Source organism: Stegostoma tigrinum, chromosome 12, assembly GCF_030684315.1.
Source record: "Stegostoma tigrinum isolate sSteTig4 chromosome 12, sSteTig4.hap1, whole genome shotgun sequence".
In the NCBI taxonomy this organism is placed as follows: domain Eukaryota; kingdom Metazoa; phylum Chordata; class Chondrichthyes; order Orectolobiformes; family Stegostomatidae; genus Stegostoma; species Stegostoma tigrinum.
The window spans coordinates 20,070,758-20,097,154 of record NC_081365.1 but is presented as its reverse complement, the minus strand read 5'-3'; positions in this window follow the sequence as shown (position 1 = coordinate 20,097,154).

The following is a 26,397-nucleotide window of genomic DNA, read 5'->3' as shown; positions in this document are numbered from 1 at the left end:
TAGGATGGATGTGTTGTCCCAATCAAAGTGGTGTCCTTCCTCATCTGTATGTAAGGATACGAGTGATAGTGGGTCATGTCGTTTTGTGGCTAGTTGATGTTCATGTATCCTGGTGGCTAGCTTTCTGCCTGTTTGTCCAATGTAGTGTTTGTCACAGTTCTTGCAAGGTATTTTGTAGATGACGTTCGTTTTGCTTGTTGTCTGTATAGGGTCTTTTAAGTTCATTAGCTGCTGTTTTAGTGTGTTGGTGGGTTTGTGGGCTACCCTGATGCCAAGAGGTCCGAGTAGTCTGGCAGTCATTTTGGAAATGTCTTTGATGTAGGGGAGAGTGGTTATGGTTTCTGAGCCCGTTTTGTCTGTTTGTTTGGGTTTATTGCTGAGGAATCGGCGGACTGTGTTCATAGGGTACCCATTCTTTTTGAATACGCTGTATAGGTGATTTTCCTCTGCTCTGTGTAGTTCCTCTGTGCTGCAGTGTGTGGTGGCTCGTTGGAATAATGTTCTAATGCAGCTTCGTTTGTGGGTGTTGGGATGGTTGCTCCTGTAGTTCAGTATTTGGTCCGTATGTGTTGTTTGGATGAGTGCAGCTTAGCAGGAACTTCCTGATGCCATTCAAGACAGAGCAACCAACTTGACTGACAACATATTCAGCAACTTAAACATTCACTCCCTACACCACAAAGATACACTGCAACAGCTCACTAAGAATATTTAAGCAGAATCCAATGTACCACCTCAAAATACTAGGCTACAGGTATATGGCAGTACCACTACCTCTAAGTTCCTTGTCAAGTGTTAAAATACCCTGACTTGGAAATATATAGCTGTCCCTTCATCACCTTTAGATCAAAATTATGGAAACTCTCCCCCAACAGCACTGTGGCAGTAAATTCTCCACAAGAACAGCAGCAGTTCAAGATAGTTATTCACCGTGAACTGCACAAGGGCATATAGCGTGGACAACAAATGCTGACCTTGCCACCGATGCTTGATCTCATGAAGGGCTAAAAATAAACCTGTCAGTTATGTGGAGAAATTCGAACCATCAATCCTTAGCCAAAATCTTTGGAACAATTACTTGGCCCTTAGACAAGGCCTCGGAGCCTTCTGTGTTTTCTCAACAACCAGCAGAACCTCTAACATGAGACAGTTCCGTTACAGCAGCTCTGAGTTGCGGCTGGTGTTATGCCATCCACAATCTATGAAGAAGGAAATGGCAGCATACAGAGTAAGTCAGAAGACTGTAACTGCCTTGTGCCCTGTTGCACTGATAACAGACAAGGGCAGCAATCACTTGGGTAATCGGGTTGGCAGTACCTAGTATCTCTCATTTGTGTAATAGGTTAGCTATTTCATACAGAATCCCTGATGTCTGGATCTAATTTGGGGTCAAAGTCCATCAGACAAAGGCAAGTACATTTGGAGGAATGGTTTGAGAACACTTGGAGGAAGTTTAACAAATTTTCCTGGATCCATAAGCCTCTCTGGTGTTTCACACAGGAGGCAGCAAATCCTTAGCTGCAACCTTCTCTAAGTCTGTTTAAAGGCTATATTTAGGCATCTACTCTCTCCAAGGTAAAGTGACCAGAGAGAGAATTGATGCTGGAAAGTTTGTTTCTTAATGACCTGACATCATGGGTGTGACTGGGTGTGTGCTGGTGTGTCACAGTGACCATGATAAATGGCAGTGCCCTGCTTTGTATGTTCGGAATACACTATAAGGCCATAAGGTGTAGGAGCAGAGGTAGAACATCCGATCTGCAATGTAATGAGGGAATATTGAGGAACTAGCGATCACATTGGGCTTACAAAAAAGGAAGTGTTAAATCTGAAAGTATTCAACTACAGGCAGATTGATTTCAGTGAAGTGAATGTACACCTGACCAAATGGATTAGAATCAGAGATTTGCAGGTAAAACAGTAAATGAACAATAGAATGATTTACAGGAGAGATAATTTGAGTAGACACGAGGCACTTGCCCAGGGGAAATGGAAAGTTATAAAAAAACAAGAACTCTCAGATGTCGGAAGACATATAGATTAAAAAGAAACAGAAAATGAAAGTGCTTATGCAAAATGATGGTCTCATATTTCCGCCAAGAATCAAACTGCTTGTGAAATGCACAGGGAAGAACTGAAAAATATAGGAGTAGGACAGTGAGGGAAATGCATAGAGGTGATAGACATGCTGGCTGCTTCTTGGTGGGCTACAGAGAGATCTGCATTACCTCCTCTTGGGAAGGCCTGCCTGTATTATGTATTAGGCAAATGAGAGGTCACTTCAGCTTCTCACTAAGATCAGGACCCCGGGGGTCACTCAAACCCACTGAGAGGTGCCAGCCAATTAGAGGGCAGCAGCTCTTTTCCTCAACACTGCCATCAGGTTGGTAGATACAGGGACGATGCCATCCAGAGGCATGGGGCATTGTTGGATCTTGGAACTGAGGTGAGTGATGGAGGGAGGTCCTTTCATAGCATGGGGGTCATGGGGAAAATAGTGCAGTGTAGTCAGCAGCAAATGCCACTCCCTTCTCAAAGTAGGGTCTCATGATTAGGACACAGTGCCCTTGAGTGAGGGAGCCTGGGGAAACTACTAGTAAGTCACACAGGTTAATGTGTCATACTGCTCACATGCAGCAGGCCTGTCTCCAGCTGGTTTAATAGCAGTAATAGGCCATAAGATGCTGAAACAGAAACAGGCTATTCAGTCCATCATGCTTGCCCTCCATTCAATGAGACCATGGCTGATCTGATAATTCTTAACATCACTTTCTTGCATTTTACACCGTAGTCCTTGATTCTCATTGTGATTAAAAAACTATGTCAGCGTTGAATATACTTAATGACCCATCTTATATAGCCTTCTGGTGTAAGGATTTTCACAAATTCATTACACTCTGAGAGAATAAACCCCTCCTCCTCTCTGTTTTAAAATGAGAAACCCCTTCCTCTGAGATTCTGCCCTCTGCTCCCAGAATCTCGGCATCTACTCTTTCAAGTTCTCTACTTGTGTTTCAATAAGCCCATCTCTGGGGTAGGGGAGTTCAAAACTAGGGGGCAGCTTGGGTGTTTAAGAATATTTCGCTTTGGTAGGAAATCTTAACATGGGATGGGATAGTGTGGGGGGAGGGGCTTAGATTAGTTCACAGGTCAGCACAACATCGAGGGCCGAAGAGCCTGTTCTGCGCTGTTATGTTCTATGTTCTACGTTCTATGTTCTATGTTCTATATTTTTAAGGTGAAAGGAGGAAGATTTAAATGGGAACAGATGGGCAACTTTTTCACACAGAGGGTGGTTCTTGTGCGAAAGAACTGCCAGAGGAGGTGATGGATGCAAGTACAGTTACAACATCTAAAAGACATTTGGACAGGGGTCATGAATTGAAAAGGTTAGATGGATATGGGCCAAATAAAGGCAAATGGGACGAGTAGTTAGCATGGGCGAGTTGGACTGGAAGGTCTGTTTCCTTGCTGCATGAGTGTATGAATCCTGTGAGTATGGGGCCGACCTACTAAACCTCTTGTGATAAAAAAATTCCCTCCATCCCTGGGATCAGTCGAGAGAACTTTCTCTGCACTGCCTCCAATGCCATTATATCTTTCCTTAAATAAAGGGCCCAAAGCATTCACAGCATTAGTGGAATAAGGGTCTAATTGGGCATTAATTGTCCACATTAGGGCCTCAGCAGGGGCAGTAAGGGAAAGCTGGACAAGGGCCTTCCTGCATTAGTTGGGCTGGAGGTGGAGAGGTGACGAGGTTCATACTCATTGAATGAAATGAAATGCCCTACTTACCACCAAACATGTCCTGACGATAGCATAAAATATGAGAATGTGAGTGGATAACAAAAGGAGAGACCCAAAGTCTTTTATTGGTACTATAAGGGGAAATAATTGAAGGGTGAGGCCAATTAGGAACCAGAAAAGTGATTCCCTTGTGAGTACTTTGCAGATATCTGCATGAAAGGAGGAAATGCTGACAATTTCACAGTAGAAATGGAGGCTGCATAGAAATGGAATAAAATAAAAATGGATATCTAGGGTGGGGGGGGTGTGCTGGTGTTGGGTACTTAAAAAGACTGTCAGCGTACGAACCAGCTGGAAAAGATTCCTCAGTTACTTGTGAGAGGAAGAATAGAAATTTGGGAGTTTCTGGTCACAATCTTTCAAACTTCCTTAGATAGGGGAACGATAACGGAGGCTTGGAGGATTTCAAATCTTATATCAGCGTTTAAAAAAACAGGAGATGGGCAAACCTAACAACTAAAGACCAGAGAGCCGAATGTCAGTGATGCGGTATTCTTGAGAGATATTAATGCTGGACAAATCTAATTTTCAGTTGGTAATTATGGATTCATCACTGAAAATCAGAATGATTTGGTAAAGCAAACGATGTTTGACAAACTTGATTATTCTTTGATAGCTGAAAGGAAAGAACAAATGAAGGTTGGGCTTGTGAGGTTATGAATATGGATTCTCATGAAATAATAAAATAATTAATAAAATTGAAGCCCACAAGGTTAAATAGGCAGTGACTAGATAGTACGAATTTGCCTTAGGAGTATAGAACAGAAAATAGTGACGTATAGTGATGAAGTCCCACATGCTTCACTGTCATCCCAGCACCTAAGGAACACATGCAGTGTGCCTTAATGACTAATGCCCAATGGCTCTGACCTCAGTAATCATGAAGTGCTTCAAGAGGCTGGCCATGGCCTACATCAACTCCTACATCATTGATCCCCCACGGTTTGCCTACCGAAGTAACAGGTGCACAGCAGTTGCCTTTTCCCTAGCCCTGCACTCATCCTTGGAGCATCTGGACAACAAGGACACCTACGTCAGGCTCCTGCTCATTGACTACATCTCTGCCTTCAACACCATTATCCCCTCCAGACTGATCTCAAAACTCCGTGACCTTGGTCTAGGCTCCTCCCTCTGCAACTGGGTCCTCAGCTTTTTGACCCACAGACTGCAATCAGTAAGGATAGGTATCTGCACCTCCTCCACAATAATACTCAACACTGAACACCCCCCCCCCCAAGAATGCACTCTCAGCCCCCTACTGAACTCCCTATAGACCCACGATTGTGTAGTCCAATTCTGCATGAATGCCATCTACAAGCTTGCTGACGACACTACTGTGATAGGTCAGATATCAAACAACAATGAGTTAGAGTACAGAAAGGAGATAGAGGGCTTGGTGATGTGGTACAATGATAACAGTCTCTCTCTGAATGTTGACAAAATGAAAGAACTGATTATTGGCTTCAGAAAGAAAGGAGGATCTACCTCATCTACATCAACTGTGCTGAGGTTGAGAGGCTTGAGAGCGTCAAGTTTCTGGGCGTGATGATAACTGACAACCTGTCCTGGATTTCCCACGTAAATGCTATAGTCAAGAAGGCACAACAACGGCTCTTCTTCCTCAGGCGGCTCAGGAAATTTGACAAATCCATAAGGACCCTCACCATCTTCTACACATTCACCATTGAAAGTGTACTGTCCGGGTACATAATGGCCTGGTATGGCAACTGCTCTGCCTAGGATCATAACAAACTGCAGCAGGTTGTGTGCACAGCCTAAACCATCATCAAAGCCAACCTTCCATCCATGGGTTCCATTTACACCTCCCTTTGCCACAGAAAGGCAGTCAACATCATCAAAGATCCATCCCACCCCAGTAATACTCTCTTACAATCGCTTCCATCAGGCAGAAGATACAGAAGCTTGAACACACAGACCAGCAGGTTCAGGAACAGCTACTTCCTGGCTGTTATTAGACTGATGAATGGACTGTCTAACTTCAAATAATGCTGACCTTGGTAATGTTGATTTTGCCTCACACACTTCCTGTGCAGTGTAACCTGTATGCCTTACTCTGCCCAAGTCTTATTCACCCTGAAATCTGTATGTTCTTGCTCATTACGATCTGCCGCTACTGCTTGCAAACAAAACTTTTCATTGTACTTGCGTACATGTGAGAATAAATAAAATGAAATCAAATATTGTCATTTTTCAGATTGGAAGGAAATTTGGGACCACTGCTTTGTGGGATTTCTTTTTACTGGCCTCGACTTAGAGTATTCAGGGTCTAAATTCAAAGTTTGTGGTCGACACAAATTCTGGAAATGTAATAAGCAGCAAGAAGGATAGTAATAGATTACGGGGAGTTAAGCAGGCTGGCAGTTTATATTTAGCACAAAGAAATGTGAAGTGATTCATTTTGCCCATATTGACCATAAAGCTAAGTGGTACAATTGGGGATAAAAGAAAAAGACAACTTGCAAGTGTATGCAGACAAGTCTTTGAAGGTGATCAGACAGGTTGAAGGGACTTTTAAAAAGGTACATTTGATCCTTGGTCTTATAAATGAAAGTGTCAAGTATTAAAGCAAGGAAGTTTTGCTGGACCTTTACAAAGCATTGATGTCCAAGCAGGAGTGTCATGTTTAAGTCAGGGCAGGAGCAATAGAATGTAAAATTAAGGCTATTCTGCTGAGATTGTAGAGGGCATTGGCAAGGATATAGTTGCAATTAAGCTGATAAGGTTCGCTCAGTTGATTTCTGATTGAAGGAATTATGTGATGAAGAAAGAATGGCAGGTTTGACTTGTATTCACTGGAGTTTAGAAAGCCTAACTTTACAGCCTTGTTTTGTAACATTTTTATGGCCTCAATGTTCACCGTGGCAAAATGCACCAAGTTACACCTATAAAGAGCCATGATCTTTGTGAAAAGCCTGCATTTTCTTTTTGCTCATTGGTCTCTTTAAGGTCAAAGTGGATCTCGGGAAAATTTTGAAAGAAGGGTAATCAGTTTCCAGGATATTTAGGGCAGGCAGGGGGCAAGCCAAGTTTGCTATGAAAAGATTGGTTTTCTGTTTGCTAATGAGAAGGAAACACAACTTGAGATAATTTTGGTGAGGCTGTATCCCAGCGATCTGAGTGTTTGATTAAGTCAACCAGGAAATGGACTGGGTCTATTGGGTGGCCTGTTAAAAAGGAGTCCTGGATAGATATGCCATCATGTCCATCATTATCAAAGTAAGAGTGGATTTGTCGAAATGGGCCACGTCAGCATTAACTTCATCTGAGAATTTTAATCCAGTTGCTGGTGAATGAGATTCTGAGCCTAATTGATTAAATGAGACATGAAAGATCCTACATAGTGCAGGCTGAACTGGAAAGACCACACGTGTGAACCAATGTGTGCTCTCATAAACATGTCTTTGTTGTGTTGAGTATTGAAAGTAAAATTTGCCTTTTGTTTGCAATATCTTTCATGTATTAGTTAATATCTGAATTATTCTTGTCCATTGGTTTTCTTTCCATTGGAGTCTCCAATACATTGGAGTATTGAATTCTTTAATGGGTTATCTGTCTCTCTAGGGAACAGGGCAATCTGTGTTGAAATTCATTTGCTGTTTACGTGCCTATTCAACAAATTTATTAGCGTCTTCTTGTACTTTGTCGTAGTTCTTGTCATCATTAACTATATCCATCAATTTGATGCCATGAGTATATTTTGAAATTAGACTTCCTCGAGAGAATTTGTGAATGAGCTGTGTGATATTAATAGTATGAATTTCTAAGCATGCTATCACAACTTGGAAATATTGCTAAAATAGTGGAACAAAGAATTTCAAAATAGCATAATAACTTATTCATTACTGGCATCAATCATTGCAACTTCTATATATTTTGCTATGCTTTTCAAGAACTATTGAAACTCCTTTATCTTTATTTTGCCTAAGCTGTTGTTCTGCATGTCATGGCCATGTTTCTGATGATAGATAGAAAATTAGATATATTTTAAGATTTCCTGAAGCTAACAAACTAGCTACACATCCAGGGAAAAGGGACTGAATGTCAAGCATTACTTGTTGAACACTGCCTTGAAAAGTGTTAATGACATTATCCTTTCCCACAAAAGTAGTTTCTCCATTAAATCAATACAAATAGAAATCCACTCAAAATTTGAGTTCCTTCTTTTCAAATTCACAGTACTGTTGCATATGTAACACTTCACATAAAAGCCTCCAGGGTTTCCTGTGGGAAAGTAAGCAACTATTAATATTTAGAATTTGTTTTTAGCAAGTGTTTATTATGAAGCATGTGCAAAGACTGACAGAGAAATCTTAAATAGACACACATCTCAAACACAAAGAGCATGTGTAGATAAATATATTTCTCCTGCCAGTTCTCTGCAGGCTCTTATCAATAAATTATGCAGAAAGAGCCCAATTTAGTTTATAGTGTTTCATCAAATCAAATATGTTAGAAAGTATTTTTGGTAACATAGTATTAGTTGTTAAATAGTACTTTTGTGTTTCTATTTTCACTGGATTTAAAGATTGTGTAATGATGGGCTCTGACTGAAAGAAACATTTTGAGTTACATCAATGTTCAGGATTGTGGCACTGATCTGTCATTGATGGTTGTACTGGGATCAGATGAAAATTGTGGGAATTTTGGTTGAGCCACGGGTGGAGAATCTGTCACTGGGGAAGTAATAGTGAAGGAAGCTGCTGAGGGGATCTTTCTCCCCACTGCCCCCATTCCCGTTGTCCTCCTACCATCCCAACTACATCTTATGTGTGGCTTGCAGTCACTACTTGTTCTTTCCCTCACCATGCTATACCACACCTAGCACTACATCTCAAACAAAATAACTGTAATGATCCCCGCTGATAACATTACTGGATATGTCCAATCCCAGATGGAAATCTGGCTTGATGGATCATATTTAGGTTTTTATTTTCAGCTCTGAGTTTAATTCCTGGATTTGAGAATCTGATAACCTCTGGATTCTTAATTCCTTTTACAACTGAGCTTAGGTTTTCTCAGTGTCATGTAATCTCTTCAGGGTTTTATTCAAACACTTCTGGTTCAGAACTTTTAAACTGAACTCCTCACTCTGAAGTAGCCTATTTCTAAACAGTTTTGAGAATAGAAGAGTTGGCTGGTTGTCTTTAACTGGCACAGGATAGGGTGGGCCAAATGACATTTTTCTGTGCTTTAGGGGTAAATATTGCAGATATCCAGCTCCAGCCAAGACTTCCGAAACACTGTAATTTGTTAAGTACTGCACACGAGAAGAAATACTAATGCAACACACATGCACAAAATAGAAATCAGAGGTGAATTCAATCAGATAAAAGTAAAATAAAATGCTATATGGATCAGTCTTTCAATGGTACGTGAGAAAGGACAATGTTGTGGCTATTGCTGGGAGTAAGCACGTTGGTGCTTGAACAGCCAGATTCATAATTCATAATTTTGCAGATGTGCTAAGATCTAGTAGTTCCATTCCTTTTGACAGCAATTGACTTCCATCATTCAGGATGAGAAAAAGACCTCTTGCTGTCCTTTCTTGTTTCTCAATTGGAATGCAGCACTCATTGACTATGACCTTCACAGCACATGAATGTTTGAACCCAAGCTGGTACATATGAGAATGTTCAGTCATATGAGATCACTCAAGTAAAGATGAAAATGGATTTCAAAATAATGCTTTTGTGCTCCTGAGACGCTGCTGGGCCTGCTGTGTTCATCCAGCCTCACATTTTATTATCTTGGATTCTCCAGCATCTGCAGTTCCCATTATCACTTCAAAATACTGTTATTGTGTATTCTTCAAATGAAAAACACAAAATGTGTCTGCAGTGTGGGACAGAATCCACCAGGGCGTCTTGCTATTGAGCAGTGAGTCATCACCCCTGCAAAGTTTCTTTGACACCTTTATGTGTTACCTCTCATCGGTTCCACACAGAATCTTTTGTCAGCCAGTCAACCTCAAATTTACAGTTGTTTTGCCTCGAGTGCAATTGTGTTTTTTTTAAAGCACATTTTTCAATTAAAGCCTAAAAATATTTGTAGTATTTTGAAGTTCCAACACGTCATTGTTACAATTTGTGTTTGGAGATTGCTGATGGACGTTGATCTTTGTAATAATGAGCGGAAATCCCAACTCCTCATATACCTTGGTGAATATGTCAATGGCTCTCTGAAGATTTATACCTGACCCAATGGTTGCAGCAGTGCATTGGAGCCTAATGACTGGAGACTGGATTGCCTTAGTCTTTGACTAGAGTCTTCTGCAGTTAAAAAGTTTAACAACCATTTAATTAATACAGTGCACTCTAGCACGGAGCTTGCCTCTGGTCAGATGAAGTTAGGAATGTCCAACAAATCTTTGAAGATAGGAACAACCTTGTCTTAACTGCAAAGATCTCTGTACTGGAAATATTGGCAAGGTCCACAACTCACATGTCATCATGAAGCTCGCACAGGATGGTGATAACTTTTGGACGACACCCTTACATCAGCAGAATCTCAAAAAGTGCCTCACAATTTACAGAGTTGAATGTCTCTGTCAAGACGAAAAGTCTTATGTGGAGGGATTGGTGTTTTTTGTGACATTTTGCCTGTAGTTGATGAGCTATGAAAATGATGTAAACTCTACATCTTGTTGGTTTGATCCGACATTGAAATTCAGGAAGCAGTTCTTCAGTAAGTGTAGTGTTTCATTTCAGGTTGGTTCTTAAACCTTCACAGGGATGACTATGATCAATCTGTAACAGACAACACTGTGGTCAAGTTTGTTTATGACAAGGATTTGCAACCCACACCGTTGGACACTGCATGCATTTCATGTCCAGGGTACTATGATTACATAAACTGATAATCTATAACTATGTAATTACCGCAAAAATGCCTTATTAATGCAATTGCCCCTTGCAGAATTTCACAGCACTCACAAATAGAGCCCAATTACTCAGGCAGGAAAACAAAAGCACTAACTCCACTCACTTCATTTTCCAATTCTACTTGTAACTCTGAAGAAGATGGAAGACAATGCAGGTTACACTTGGCAGACTGAATTGTAATCAAGCACCACCAACACGCTTCCATTTTCGTTTCTTCCTTGCACAGCCTGTTGATCCTGGTTGAGCCTCAAATGCTCACACCAAATCTTTAAGTCTTAAGTTCCCTGATGTTGCCCCTGACCCTGGTCCTGTACTTTAGCCATATTGTGTTGTTTACCTCCAACAACCACCCCCCTGCCCTCCCGGTGAAGACAGGATGATTGTGACTGTTAAAGGTCACTTCCCCCACAGTAATCCGTGTCATAGAGTCCTGGAGATTTACTGCACAGAAAAAGGCCCTTTACATCCATACTTAACAAAAACAACCAGCCTACTATTCTGTGGAGTTGGATGAACACAGCAGGCCAAGCAGCATCTTAGGAGCAGGAAGGCTGACGTTTTGGATCTAGAGCCTTCATCTAGGCCCAAAACGTCAGCTTTCCTGCTCCTAAGATGCTGCTTGGCCTGCTGTGTTCATCCAGCTCTATGCCTTGTTATCTCGGATTCTCCAGCATCTGCAGTTCCTATTATCTCAGCCTACTATTCTAATCCCTATTTTCCAGTTCTTGGCTCTTTATCGTTATATGGCTTGGCATCACTAGTGTACATCTAACTAGTTTTTAAATGTTATGAAAATTTCTACCTTGCCCCCTCTTACAGGTGGTAAATCCTAGATTCTCACCACCCTCTGAGAGAAAGCGACGCTCCTCACATCTTCTCTAAACTTTCTACCCCCTTCCTTAAACATATGCCAACTGGTCATTGATCCCTCCAGCAATGGGAGATGTTTCTTCCATTCTACCCTAACTATGCCACTTAAGTTGCAGAATTGGCTGCCCGGAGCTGAACATATTTATTTATAATATCCCATTTTTCCCCTAAAATTATTTCCTTTGGTAAATTGCGTTTAATCTCATCAAGATTATCAGTGCTAGGCAGTGTATTACCATTTCATCCGGGCACCTAGTAGTGAGCAAGGACTCTGAAATCACATTAAATGTGCTGAAAATTCACTGTCAAAACACTACATTTAGAAAATCAGTTGACATTTTATAAGAGAAAGGAGCAGAAATAGGCCATTCTGTCCATTGAGTCCGCTCCACCATTCAATTAAATCATGGCTGATCTGATATTGCTCAAATCCATGTTCCTGCCTTTTCCCCATAAGCCTTGATCCTTTTCTGCTTAAAAATCTGCCCATCTCAGCCTTGTATACATTATTATAAAACATACGTTGGGATTAATGATGTAGTGTTCAGTGTTTTTCAGAGCTCACAGAAATTCTGGAGCAGGACCTGGGTATTAGAGAGGAATAAATAATGGATAAACGTACCCATTCTAAAAAGGCAGAGAATAGGGCCCAGGAAAATAAATCATTCTGAGTCTTTCACTAAAGAGGTTATGTGGAGCACCACTGATTGTTCACACTTTGCTCTGAGGGTAACATATGTAAATTCAGAGACTCACTGCAACTGAAGTGGCTCCAGTTCCTCAAAGAGCCCACTGGAGACTGACTATCCTCTGGACATCATGCAGCTTAATGCCAGTATCCTGGCAGTGGTCATTGTACAGCTGTTCACTGCACCATCTGTAATTGCAACATCAGCATATATGTTGCAGGGGGAGGGTGATAAGTTCTATTGCTAATCTCCGACGCACTCCAATGTGACACACACACACACACACACACACACACACACACACACACACACACACACACACACACACACACACACACACACATATACTCAAAAGCGTAGGCAGCAAACATGTAACAAAAGACATGTTGTCGCACAAGTTATCATTGAGCAGACTATTGTGGTTTTTAAGCAAGTGATTTCACTGCCTTGACCTCTCTGGGAGCTTGCCATGACTCCCCAGGGTGCAACCTACAATTCTTGTAATCTTGTTTGCTGCATAATATCATGAGGGTACAACATTTGTCCACACAGCACAACTGAAGAGGTGGAATAAAGGGAGGAGGGAGAGGTAGAAATGAGAAAATCAATGAGGCCTCTTGATGGGAAATTACGGAGTTTGACTCATCCAGCTTTCATAGCACATAGAACAATACAACGCAGAACAGGCCCTTCGGCCCTCGATGTTGCACTGGCCTGTGAACTAATCTAAGCCCCTCCCCCTACATTATCCCATCATTATCCATCTGCTTATCCAAGGACTGTTTAAACTCTCCTAATGTGGCTGAGTTAAGTACATTGGCAGGCAGGGCGTTCCATGCCCTTACCACTCTCTGAGTAAAGAACTTGCTTCTGACATCTGTCTTAAATCTATCACCCCTCAATTTGTAGCTATGCCCCCTTGTACAAGCTGAAGCCATCATCCTTGGAAAAAGACTCCCACTATCCACCCTATCTAATCCTCTGATCATCTTGTATGTCTCTATTAAATCCCCTCTTAGCCTCCTTCTCTCCAATGAGAACAGACCCAAGTCCCTCAGCCTTTTTTCATAAGGCCTTCGCTCCAGACCAGGCAACATCCTGGTAAATCTCCTCTGCACTTTTTCCAATGCTTCCACATCCTTCCTGTAATGGGGTGACCAGAACTGCACGCAATATTCCAAGTTAGGGCGCACTAGCGTTTTGTACAGTTACAGTATGACATCATGGGTCTGGAACTCAATCCCTCTACCAATAAAATCTAACACACCGTAAGCCTTCTTAACACCACTATCAACCTGGGTGGCAACTTTCAGGGATCTATGTACATGGACAACAAGATCCCTCTGCACATCAACACTACCGAGAAGCTTTTCATACTAGTGAACGTAATTCGGTTCAACAATTACCTTCCCTTTGTCACTGACCATCACCACCAGAAATATCCTTTTGGCCACAATGCTGAAATAAATTCTGTAACGCAAACATTCTGAACAAACTCTATAAATCAAGTGACCCTATGTTGGGTCTAGGCCCGAAACGTCAGCTTTTGTGCTCCTGAGATGCTGCTTGGCCTGCTGTGTTCATCCAGCCTCACATTTTATTATCATGACCCTATGTTCTGTACAGTAATAGTTTAACCACCCGTGTGCATTCCCTAAGTGCCTTGTCGCTATGCCTCCATCTTTCCTAGTACTCCTACACAGTTCCTATCCCTGTGATTACAGCATGGCTGGGGGAAGACAGATAGAGGGGGACAGCCGTGCAGGACAACTTTGAGCATTGCTAGTCCTAGGCAATTTAGTTTGGGCTCTGTGAGGCAGCAATCCTGCCTGTGAGGCTGACAAGCAATGGGAAGGGCACTGAAGAAGCAGCGGAATTGGAGGACAATTCAGTCTCCTTAAGATGTTACTGGGCAGATTTGTGCCCCATAGAGCCAATCCAGCTGCCCAGGAGGGGGAATGTTAACAATTCTAGTGACATGTTGAACACAGCTTATTGTTTGACTGCTCTGGCTCCCTGCAAACTCCTTTGAACACTGGTGTCTTGGCAGCAGCAGTCTGAGTTTGCATAGCAACATGCAGCACTTCCATGGTAACACAATGAGCTGACAGTACAAGCCTCCTGAAGAACACAGGGTAGAATCTGCTTCGGCTGGTATGGAAGCTGGGACATCAGATGCTACATCATGTTTTGTTTGCAAATGGTATATTAGAGCAAACACTTGCTTACGTAAGTTAAGTCAATAAACTTTTGTCTGATGCAATGTTATGATTCCTACTTTATTCAGTGAATGTTTTTGGAGCAAGTTTCACATTGTCTGTTACTATCTGTGACAGTGTTGCTCCTAAATCTCCAGGGATAACAATAAATTGGCTGCCACACCAGATAAAATTGGAAATGCTTTCATTCTTAAACAGAAAATGTCTACAACCTACTTTTTTTATCAATAAAGGTAGACGAATCTATTGGTTTGTCATAGGCTTTACTCATTTGCACATTCAGTCAGACAATGTGCAACTATACCCTTACATTCGCTTATCCTTTTCCACTTCCAACTCTCAGCCTATAAATGGCCTTCCCCTGAATCAGACTTAGCTTCTGGTCTTTGTCTTTTACATACATGAGGAAATGGAGGATGTGGGCACAGCAACAATGTTTAAAAGACACTTGGATCAATACAAGAAAGGTTTGGAGGGATATGGGCCAGGAACAGGCAGGTGGGACTGGTATAGTTTTAGATTATGTTCAGCATCGACTGGTTGGACTGAAAGGTCTGTTTCCAGGCTGTATGACTCTATGAGGAATACCTATGTCCTCTTATGACATTTTTCTCACCACAACCAGGTTTCTTTTGGCAATTGAAGCCACTACCCGTCTGATGCCTACAGATTAACCTTTGTCAACTGCATTAAGGCACTGAGAGATACGTTTATTTCTCTGTGAAAGCGCAAATTAGGGCCTGTTACTGACATGCTTGTGAGTCAATTCATTACCATGTGTTTCTACAGCAACTTATATCCTTCTTCATCCAGAAAGGAACATGTTTCCTGCAGCGATATTATTATTAAATTCTCCCACCAGAAACTTGTGCTGAACATTTTCAAAATCTTGTTCAACCTCCGTTGATCGGCATCATCTTCAAAGCATCATATCTTTCTGTCTAACAAATTTCACAACATGTTGACTATTGTTCTGAACTTCTGTATGTCAGCTTCTGGTACCAATTTATAGACTTTGGAAACAACATTCTTCATGCAGTCATAGTCAGCTAATTTGCTCTTCTGAGTGACATGAGTGCATTTCCAAAGATTTTTCTGCAAAAATCCTCAATGGGAATACAGTCCAATCATCTTGGGGTCTTTTCAGTTTTGCAGCAACTTTCTTCATCGTAACAAAGGAACGTTCTATAGTTTCTTCACTAAATTTACGTATCAAATGAATCCCACTTGCCAGATCAAAAGCACGAGCACCTGAGGCGGGGTAACCCTCACCTGTCCCTTCCAATGCATGGTCTTTAAACTTGTTTGTTTTCAACTCCCTCTCTCTTTCCTTACCTAGAATCCCTACAAGCAGGCCATTTGGCCCATTGAGACCACAGCAACCTTCCAAAGAGCATCCCTGTTTCCGCCGACCCCCCACCTCAACTGTCCCTGTAATCCAGCATTTTCCATGGGTGATCCAGCTAGCCTGCACATTCCTGAAAACTATAGGTAACTTAGCATGGCCAATCCACCTCAGCTGCCCATCTTTGGACTGTGGGAGGAAACTGGAGCACTCAGAGCAAACCCACGCCGACATAGGAAGAATGTGCAAACTCCACACAGACAGTCACCCGTAGCTGGGATCAAACCTCGGTCCGTGGTGCTGTGGGCCAGCAACGTTAACCACTGAGCCACCGTACTGCCCACCTTCTTTCCTCTCTTTCTAATTCTAACACAAGGCTTTGCTTATTTGACCTGAACCACCTCTTTGTCTCATTAGTGAGCTGGATGGGTCTTTGTGACAAATAATGAGAACTATATGGTCACCATTGCTGAAATTTGCTTTTATTCCACAGTTAACTAATTGAATTTAAATCCCTTTAACTGCCATGGTGGCATTAGAACTCATGTTTTCCAGAGCATTGGTCTGAGCGTCTGGATTAATACTGAATTACCATCTCCACTTACACACAGATGCAAACATTCACGTCACTTCCCAGAAAAATGGGATGTGCTGTTTGACCTCCACTGTGTGGGGTTTCTCTCCTTCCATTCAATTCTTTGTCCCTTAAATCATATTCACAAACGACTGTATTCCATTTGAAGTGCCTGGACACACTTACCACGAACAAGAAGCACGTATTTGAACCCTTCTCACTCAGGTCACAACAGTGCTGATGGCAAAGAATCCCCAGAAATCCTCTTCTCTCACTCCTTTAGATTATCTGGTGGCCTCTGGAAACACAGGAGCAGCAGTAAACAAAGGATCTCAATCAATCCACAAACCCTTGCCCTTTAACCTTGCTCTTCAGCATTTGTTCTTTCCAGCACTATAAAACAAATAATTACACAGGCTTTGCTTTGTTCTCTGGGACCTGCTTCAACACCAGGATCTGTTCACAGTCTGCCATAAGTAAACCTCCATTGACAGAGAATCCTGCTTCTTTCGCCTTTACATGAATTCTCAGTGTGTTCTGAACTATCTATCAAAGATACGTTGAAAAAGCACAGCAGCACTGTAATTTCTATTTGTCCTTTGCTTCTTAGCTTTTCATCCCAGTGGCAATTTCAGGTCACGTGGGTATATCCTGGAACCTAATGATACCACAACTAGGTAACCAATTAGCCTTATTTTCGAATACTCCAAAGCCCCTGTTATTAAGGAGACATCATGCAAAAGAAAATACTATTTTTTCCTAAGGTTTGTTCCAAAGTAAAACATTGTCTGGTAAATTTCTTTATCTTGGCATTGTGGGGATTTTGCTTATAAAAACGAAAGTTATTGGCCTGTGCAGGGATCATGTAATGACAGCCCCCTGGAATCCTTATCGGAATGCCCTGCAGTGGTAGCTATCTGTGACCTTGCCCTTCAGAGATTCTGTGCTACCCTGTTTCTCTATTCAGATCACTCGTGGCTGGTTGCACATCAGATTCAAACCACACTGCACTGCAATCATTTAAATTAAACACAGTTACAATGCCTGAGCAGGTGACTGTGAGAGTGAGAGATCGGGTTTGTTCATCGTCACTATCAGTAGAATGTAAGGCCGTAAGAAATAGGGGTAGGACTGGCGATTCAGCCCTTCAAGCCTGCCCTGCCTTTGAACAAGGTTATTCTTGATTTGTCCCAGGCCCTAAATCCTCTTTAGTGCCAGCTTATTAGGGCACTTGATATCCCAATATTTCAAAGGTCTATTTTCTCTTTAAATATTTTCACTGATCTAACCTCCACAATTCTCTGAGGTAAAGAATTCAAGACATTCACTACCATCTAGGAGAAGAAATTCTTTCATACCTCAGTTTTAAATGAGTGTTCTCTTATTCTGAAACTACATTCCCTAGTTTGAGATTATCTCATGACCTGAAACCTGTTTTCAACATTTACCCCATCAAGCCCTTTCGGAATCCAGTATGTTTCATTAAGATCACCCTTCTTCAAAATTCTTCTAAAAACTAATAAATAAAGGCCCAATTTGTTTTATTGATCTTGATATGTCAACCTTACATCCCAGAAGTCAGCCTAGGGAATCTCTTTTGGACTGCCTCCAATGTCAACAAATCCCTTGCTCAAATATAGGGGCCAGAACTGTACTCAGTACTCCAGTTGTGGTCTCACCAACACTATATACAGTTGTAACAAAATTTCTCTATTTTAAATTCCATATCATTAAATGTAATTGGATTTCTGGAAGGCATCTGATAAGGTGCTATATGAAATGTTATCGCACAAGTTAGGAGCTCAAGGCATTGGGGATAATTTATTGCTGTGGATTAGTTAACACACAGATAAAAGAGTTATGATTAATGGGTCTTTTTCGTTTGGTAAGTTGTAATTAGTGGAGTATCACAAAGATAAGTCCTAGGGCCTCAATCGTTCACAATCTCTTCATGACTTGGAGAAAAGGGCAGGTCGTCAGGTATCCAAAATTGTTGATGATACAAAAATAAGTGGGAAGTCATGTTGTGATGAAGACATAGAGAATCTACAAGTGAATCTAGACAGATTGAGTGATTGGGAAAAAGTGAGTCATATACTTTAGTAGAAAGGATCAAGAGGCACACAATTATTTAAATGGAGAGAGACTCCAAAAATGTGCAGTTCAGAGGGATCCGTGTGTTCTCTTTTATGAAACATAAAATGTGAGTGTACAAAAGTAGCAAGTAATTAAGAAAGCAAATGGAAAAATTCCTAGTTTCAAATTCCTAGTTTCCTAATTTCAATGTCCTAGTTACCAATTCCCTTGTAGCATCCTCCAAGGATCTCACACTCACTTATCTATTCTTACTCTTTTTGAATGCTGTGGAAGCTCTTTCTCTTTTTTTTAACATACGTCTTGCCAAATTTATTTTGTGTTGAATTTTCTCCCTCGTTATTAGTTTTTAAGTCATTTCCTATTAGTTCCTAAACAAAAATCCCAATCCTCTAGTCTACCACTAGATTTTTCTGCTTTATATGCTTTAATTTTTGATTGGATTTGCTCCTTGACCACCTTTTGTTAGCCGTGTTTGGTTCATCCTTCTCATCGAGTCCTTCTTTTTGATCAGAATGAATTCCACTGAGCAGCTTGAAACATCTGCTTAAATGTCTGCCGTTTCTCATCTGTCACTGATCATTAGATAATTTTCCCAATCCACTTTAGATTCATTCCTTTGTAATTGCTTCCATTTAATATGAGGACATTGGTTTGCTTCAGGTGTTGCTCTCTCTCAAGCTGAATTCCGCCATGTTGTGATCACTAATCCCTAGAACATCCTGAAACATAAGATCGCTGAAGAATCCTACCACATTAGTCTGAATGTACAGATCCACAGATCCCTGAAAGTGGCATCACAGTTGGATAAGGTGGTCAAGAAGGCATATAGCACGCTTGCCTTCATCAGCTGAGGCATCGACTATAAAATTTTGCAAGTTATGCTATAACTTTAGTTTGGCCACATTTGGAATGCTGTGAGCAGCTCTGGCTACCACATTACCAGAAGGACATGGGTGCTTTGGAGAGGGTGCTTTGGTGGTTTACCAGGATGTTGCCTATTTTGGAGGGTTTTAGTGATGAGGAGACTTTGGATAAACTCTGGAACATAACTAGAAGTTGCTGGAAAAGCTCAGCTGGTCTGGCAGCATCTGTGAAGAAAAGAACTCTGAGGAAGGGTCACCAGATCGGAAACACTAACTCTGATAATTTCTTCTCAGATACTGCCAGACCAGCTGAACTTTTCCAGCAACTTCTGTTTATGTTCCTGATTTACAGCATTCACAGTTCTTTTGGTTATTATTTGGGTAAACTCTGATTGTTTTCACTGAAAAGGCAAAGGCTGATAGATGACCTGATAGAGGTCTACAAAATTTTGAGAGGGCTATGGAGGGTGGATAGTCAGAGGATTTTTCCCAGGGTGGAAAGGTCAACTACAACAAGGCACAGATTCAAGGTAAGAGCGGGAAAGTTTAGGGAAGAAGTGCGGGAAAAATGTTTCACACAGAGGGTGGTGGGTGCCTGGAACACACTGCTAGTGGATGTGGTGGAAGCAGGCATTTCAGTAACATCTAAATTTATCTTGACGGACACAGGTAAAGGAGGCAAACAGAGATATAGAAACTGTGTATAGCCAATAAGTAGTGGGTCTAAATATGGATTAGGAATTGGCGCAGGCTAGATGGGCCAAAAGTCCTGTTGCTATGCTGCATTGAATTGTATAATTGTATTGTATTACTAGACCTAAAATGATTGGTTCCAAGGTAGGTTCTGCAATGCTCTGCTCTAACAACCAATCCTCGGTACACTCAACACCGTCTTTCCTTGGCACTTCTTGCTTCTACATCACTTCAGAATGATGCCAGATTGGCACTTTTTAGGTGCCTGGATGGTAAAAGGGATAAGGATGCATTTGCTTGGAGTTGAAGGGAGAAAATAAAAGGTTCACCAATAAACCAGCTGCAGCCTGAATATCAGAATGAATGTGATGAGTGTGCAGTGAGATGTGAGAAGGAGGATTAGAAATGAATTTAGCACCATCATTGAGCAAGATCTCAGGCATGGCTACAACACTGTTGGAGAGATCTGTCTTCTTTTCTGGCTGAAAAGAAGCATAAGGCTACATTTGACCGGGTGTGGTTTCAAGAAGCCTTAACAAAACTGGAATCGATGGGTATCAGGGGACAAACTCTCTACTGGTTGAAGTCCTTCCAGGGACAGAGGAAAATGGTCATGGTTGTTGGAAGTCAGTCATCTCAGCTTCAGAACAGCTCTGCAGGAATTTGTCGGAGTAGTCCAACCAGCTTCAGCTGCTTCATCGATGATCTCTCCTCCAGGATAAGGTCAGAAATGGGGTTGTTTGCTGATGGTTGCACAATGTTCAGCACCATTCGTGACTCCTCAGGTGCGAAAGCAGTCTATGTTTAAATGCAATAAAATCTGGACAATATCCAGGCTTAGGCTGATAAGTTGCAAAAGTTACACAAATACCTGGCAATGACAATCACCAATAACAGAAAATCGTCCACCACCCCTTGACATTCAATGGTCTTATCATCCCTGAATGCCCCATTAGCAACGTCCACGGAGTTACCATTGCTAGAAAGTTAGCTGAACTTGCTACATAAAGGAGGCGATGGCCTAGTGGCATTATCACCAGACTATTAATCCAGATTCCCAGATAATGTTCTGGGGACCAGGGTTCGAATCCCGCCATGCCAAAAAATGGAATTTGTATTCAATAAATATCTGGAATTAAGAGCCTAATGATGACCATGAGTCAATTGTCGGAAAAACCCAACTAGTCCACTAATGTCCTTTAGGGAAGGAAACTGCCATCCTTACCTCGTCTGGCCTACATGTGACTCCAGAACCACAGCAGTGTGGTTGACTCTGAACTTCCCTCTAGGCAATTAGGGAAGGGCAATAAATCCTGGATTAGCCAGCGATGCCCTCATCCTGTCAATGAATGAAAAATATATAAATAAATGCTGTGGATACAAGAGCTGGTCAGAGGCTAGAAAAATACCACAGCAACTCATCTCCTGACTCCCCTAAGCCCGTCCACCATCTACAAGGCACAAATTAGGGGTGTAGAATAGAATAGAAAACAAATTATTGTCACTTGTATTTATTAAAATACAGTGAGTTGCGTATATGTAGCCACAATTTGGAGCCGTTTTTAAAAGAAACAATTGGGACAAAGTTAATGCACAGTTTATCGTTTGCTCCCTCCAGGTTCCTGGGTTTCTGGAGTGGTTATGGAAAACTACTGCTGAAGCTGCCCCCTGAGGCTGCTACAGCAAGGATTTCTGGACTGGAGTCACCCCACACTGCCACCACCAAAACTGACACCAATGCTACTACAGCACTGCCATTGAAAAGAGGAACAGAGTGGAGCCACCAAATTGCTAATGCTGTAGCTGAAGCTCACGTTGTCACCATTTCGGTCGTTGTCTGAAGCTGCAACATTGCTGCCACAGACGTAAGGAACAAACTGGAACCACCACTATCATCACCACTGAATATGAGTCACCTAGACTCAGAACGTTAGCTTGTTGGCTCGCTTCATGGATATTGCCTGGCCCACTATAATATCCAGCACTTTCTGTTTTCAGGTACAGGTTCCAGCATCTGCAGTAACTTGCTCCTGCAGTTTTTCTTAATTGGTTTGGTGCATTTTTCTGACCATGGTAATAGTTTTGGCTGCTCATGAAACACATTGTTGGTCTGCCGTAATGCCTTCATGCATAAATCTATTCTTGAACAATACTTTAATGATTTTGCCTTTTGTTTGTTTGTCCATCAGAAAGGATTCAATTGGTATAGAGGCGATGACCAATTCAATGTGCCACTCTTTGGAAAAGTCACATTCATACCCTTTGCTGTAGCACCTTCAACAAACTGGTCAATAGGCTCTAGTTTGAATGCTATGAGTGAGAAGTTGTTAGTACAGAAGTTAACTCTCATCTTGAAGTGGCCTTCAAGAACCAATTAGATATTTTCTGGATCTTTCTGATCATCCATGAGCAAACTTCATATGTTAATTAAGTGAAGGTCCTGTTTTCAAATAGAAAGCAATATTTTTATAGTTCTTTCGACCACTTATTGCTTGATCTGTATAATTGTTTAAATAGCTTAAATTCAGTAAGGGTGTTTCTGAGTGTCCAGTTCATTTTCTTCCCTAAAAATGTTGTACCAATGCACTATAGGTTGTGCATCCCTGACTTTGTCTGTGTAAATTAAACCTGTGTTATATTCTAGATTAAAACCCCTTCAAATCCATCAAGGAGATAGCCTAGGCCCTAACTTTTATCTTAATTAAAGGCAAGTGTAAGGTGCTGTGTTGTGGATGTACTTCAATTGGTTACACTGCTCAGCTTTAAACAAAAAAACACTTTATTCTTACTCCACAGTTAAAATATAAACAAAACAATGAGGAATTGGTATAACTTCAACTCTACTGGAAAACAGAACAGAATAATTAATTATTTAACTACTAAATTGTAACTGTTCCAGTCTAGTAATGACCCATAAATATACCCTTTACAATAGATTGTATCACATGTGATGTTTCTGCAGTCCAGGAGGAAAGAACACCAAGAAAAAATTTTGGCACAGTGGGAGAACTCAAGCATTTTGCTGTGGCGGGGAGAGAAATATGGCAGCTGCAAAACCTCAATAACTACTAAAAGCTAAACTAAAACCCTAGTTCTATGGAAGCCTGACTCCACAGATTCATGCTGCTTCTATTGTCTCACAAGCTGTTTACTTTATTTTACTTGGAACAAACCAGTCGTCTCCTCTGTCTCACCCTCTCTTCATAAAATAAAGGTCAAAATACATCTCTTAAGGCTATAGTATCATTGCAACTGCTCCTACTATAAGAATAAAGTCTTTTCACAATTTTATTGTGACTGTCGACTTGTCTATCAACTGTCAGCGTAATGTCCTGCACTGGCCTTATGTCCTAGTTCAAGAGTACTCTTCAGCTTTTTGACATAATCTTATTTTACTTTTAATTAAAGCATTCTTAGAAATTTCTTTTGTTTTCAAAGAAGTCACATTCTAATGAATAAGAAATTAGCTCTGTTTTCTTGACTCATGCTTTGTCAACAAATTTATACAAATTCATGCACTCTCAGAAATTGATGCAGTAGAATGGTGAGAAATTATTCTTTTGTTCAACTTCTCTATTTTCCAATGATGTTTTCTGACTAGTCTTCAGTTAGTATTCCAAATATCGACCATTAAACTATTTCTGTCTTTTCTAGTTAACCACTGCTGTGACCATGGTATGACTTTGCGTCCAAAAGGGTATTTTACCTGACGCAGTCACACTTATGTCCCATAATATAAAATATGGCATTGAATACTGTAGTATTGAAGAACCAAACAGATATTTTTACAACTAACTATTATGAACATTACATTGCTCAGACATATGAATGTCTAACCTAATGAGGTTATAGACTTGTTCACTGAGCTGGTGTGTTTGGTTGCAGATGTTTTGTCACTGTGCTAGGTAACATCGCCAGTGTGCCACCAGTGAAGCATTGGTGTTCTGTCCCATGTGTTGTTTATATGCCTTGGTTTGCTGGGATGGTTGGTACTACCTCTGGTTCTGTTTTTCAGTGGTTTGTACTTTGGGTCCAGTTCAATGCATTTGTTGATGGAGTTCTGGATGGAATGCCAGGCCTCCAGGAATTCCCTGTTTGGTTTGGCTTGTGCTATTATGGATATGTTGTCCCAGTTGAATTCATGCCCTCCTTTGCCCGTGTGTATTGAGAGCAGTGAGAATTGGTCATGTCTCTTGGTGTCTAGTTGGTGGCCGTGTATCCTTATAATCGGTTTTCTTCCAGTTTGGCCTATGTAATGTTTCTCACATGAAGCTGCATCAGGATATTGTGTAAATGAGCCACAACACACGGCAGCAGCCCAGATTGCGCAAAGCAGAACAGGAGCACTTATACAGAGTTTTTAAAGGGAATGGATACCCAAAAAGCACAATCCGTCATTACCTCTGTGACAGGCCACAACAAGAAGATCCAACGCGACCAGGCTCACTAATCACTCTACCGTACATCAGAGATGTATCAGAGATGACCACAAGACTACTCAGCCCCCTAGGTATTAGGGTAGCCCCCAAACCAACAACCTGCCCTGCGACAGCTACTGATGAACGTAAAGGACTCCAGACCCACAACCAATAAAACTAATGTAATTTATGAAATACCATGCAAGGACTGTGAGAACATTACACAGGCCAAATTGGAAGAAAACTGACAATGAGGATATACTAACACCAATCAGCCGCCAAGAGACATGATCAATTCTCACTGGTCTCAATACACATGGACAAAAAGGATACAAATTCGATTTGGACAACACATCCATAATAGCACAAGCTAAACAGAGGCATGCCAGGGAATTTCTGCAGGCCTGGCATAGAACTCTGTCAACAAACACATTAAACTAGACCCGATATACAAACCACTGAGAAACAGAATCGGAAGTAATAACAACTAGCAAACCGAGGCTTATAAATAACAAGCAGGACAGAACACCAATGCTTGACTGGAGACGCACTGACGATATTACCTAGCAGGGTGATGAAATGTCTACAATCAAACACATTGGCTTGGCAAGCAAGTCTACAACTTCATCCACAACCCGAGCTAAAAATCTTCTCAAAAACTTTAAATGACTGAGCTATTATCAAATTATTAGACTTTAACAAGAATGTTTCTAGCAAAGTTATGTTTCATGTGATCTGAGGTAAGGTTGAGTATGAGGCTTTTGTATATGAAAGTCACGTGTTGTGGCACAGTGATGATATTAGCATGTCTCTTAAAGGCACATTGACTTACGGGCTGAAAAACAAAACACAACGTGGGTAAACATTTTCAATTGCCAATTCTTTTTGGTGCTGTAGTGTTATGGGTCAACCAAGGTTCCCCAATCATTACAATTCCAGATGGGATACCCAAACAGTGAAGTTTCTGAAGGAGGAGGGGTGAATTGGTTCCCCTTCATTTTTCATTCTTCCTCTCGATTAGTTTCAACAAGATTGGCTTAAAAATGACCATTTCTCTTCTGGATATCTCTCTCCATGACCAAAATGAACACATGTTTTACAAGGAGCCAATTTAACCAACCCTTCTAGAATTATCAAAAAGAACGAGTTTATTAATTACTAAATATGAGATAATTAGTATTACAACATGTACACAGTTTAGAAAACAAAAGATGAGCCCAAAAAGAAAGATGTACAGAGAGTATTCACAAAGAGCAGAGTACTGAATGGTGTAGCTATTGTATTGAAGGGTGTCAATAACATTGATGTTGAACTTTGAACAGTCAATTTTTGAGATTCTTGGTTTTGTCGGACAGTGTACCACATTGTTGGGCAAGGCTATGTGGTAGGCCTGGTACTCGGGATATTAATAGTTAAATAAAACGGTTGGATGGGATTATGGGGCGAAGCCAACCTGATGGGGGTTCACAGGGATTACTATGCAGAAAGAAACAAGAAGTTTAGTGGGTGCGCTGAGATTAATAGGCAGAGCCTGCAAATCACTCTCATGTGCACAACCTGTAAAGATGGTGTTCTTTAACCAAATCTAAAATGTACAATAAACATAAATAAATGGCTTCCCTAACACACAGAGTTTGTGGAATAAAGTTGTTTTGTCTTTGGGGGTAGGATCTACTTGAAGGCAATGTGAGGTCCATCCAGGGGCAATTGCATTAATCAGACACTCACTGATTTAAGATTAAGAAGATCTGTAACCATCAATTCTGCATGTGCAACTCATTCATTTACAAACTATGCAGATTACAAATCCTGGCTACAAGCCATCCTGACCATGAAATTGATCATTGCAAAGTAATAAGAGTAATCTCGGTGAGGCAAAAGGATTGTGGAAGTCTTATTAGTAGTCAACAATTCCCAAAC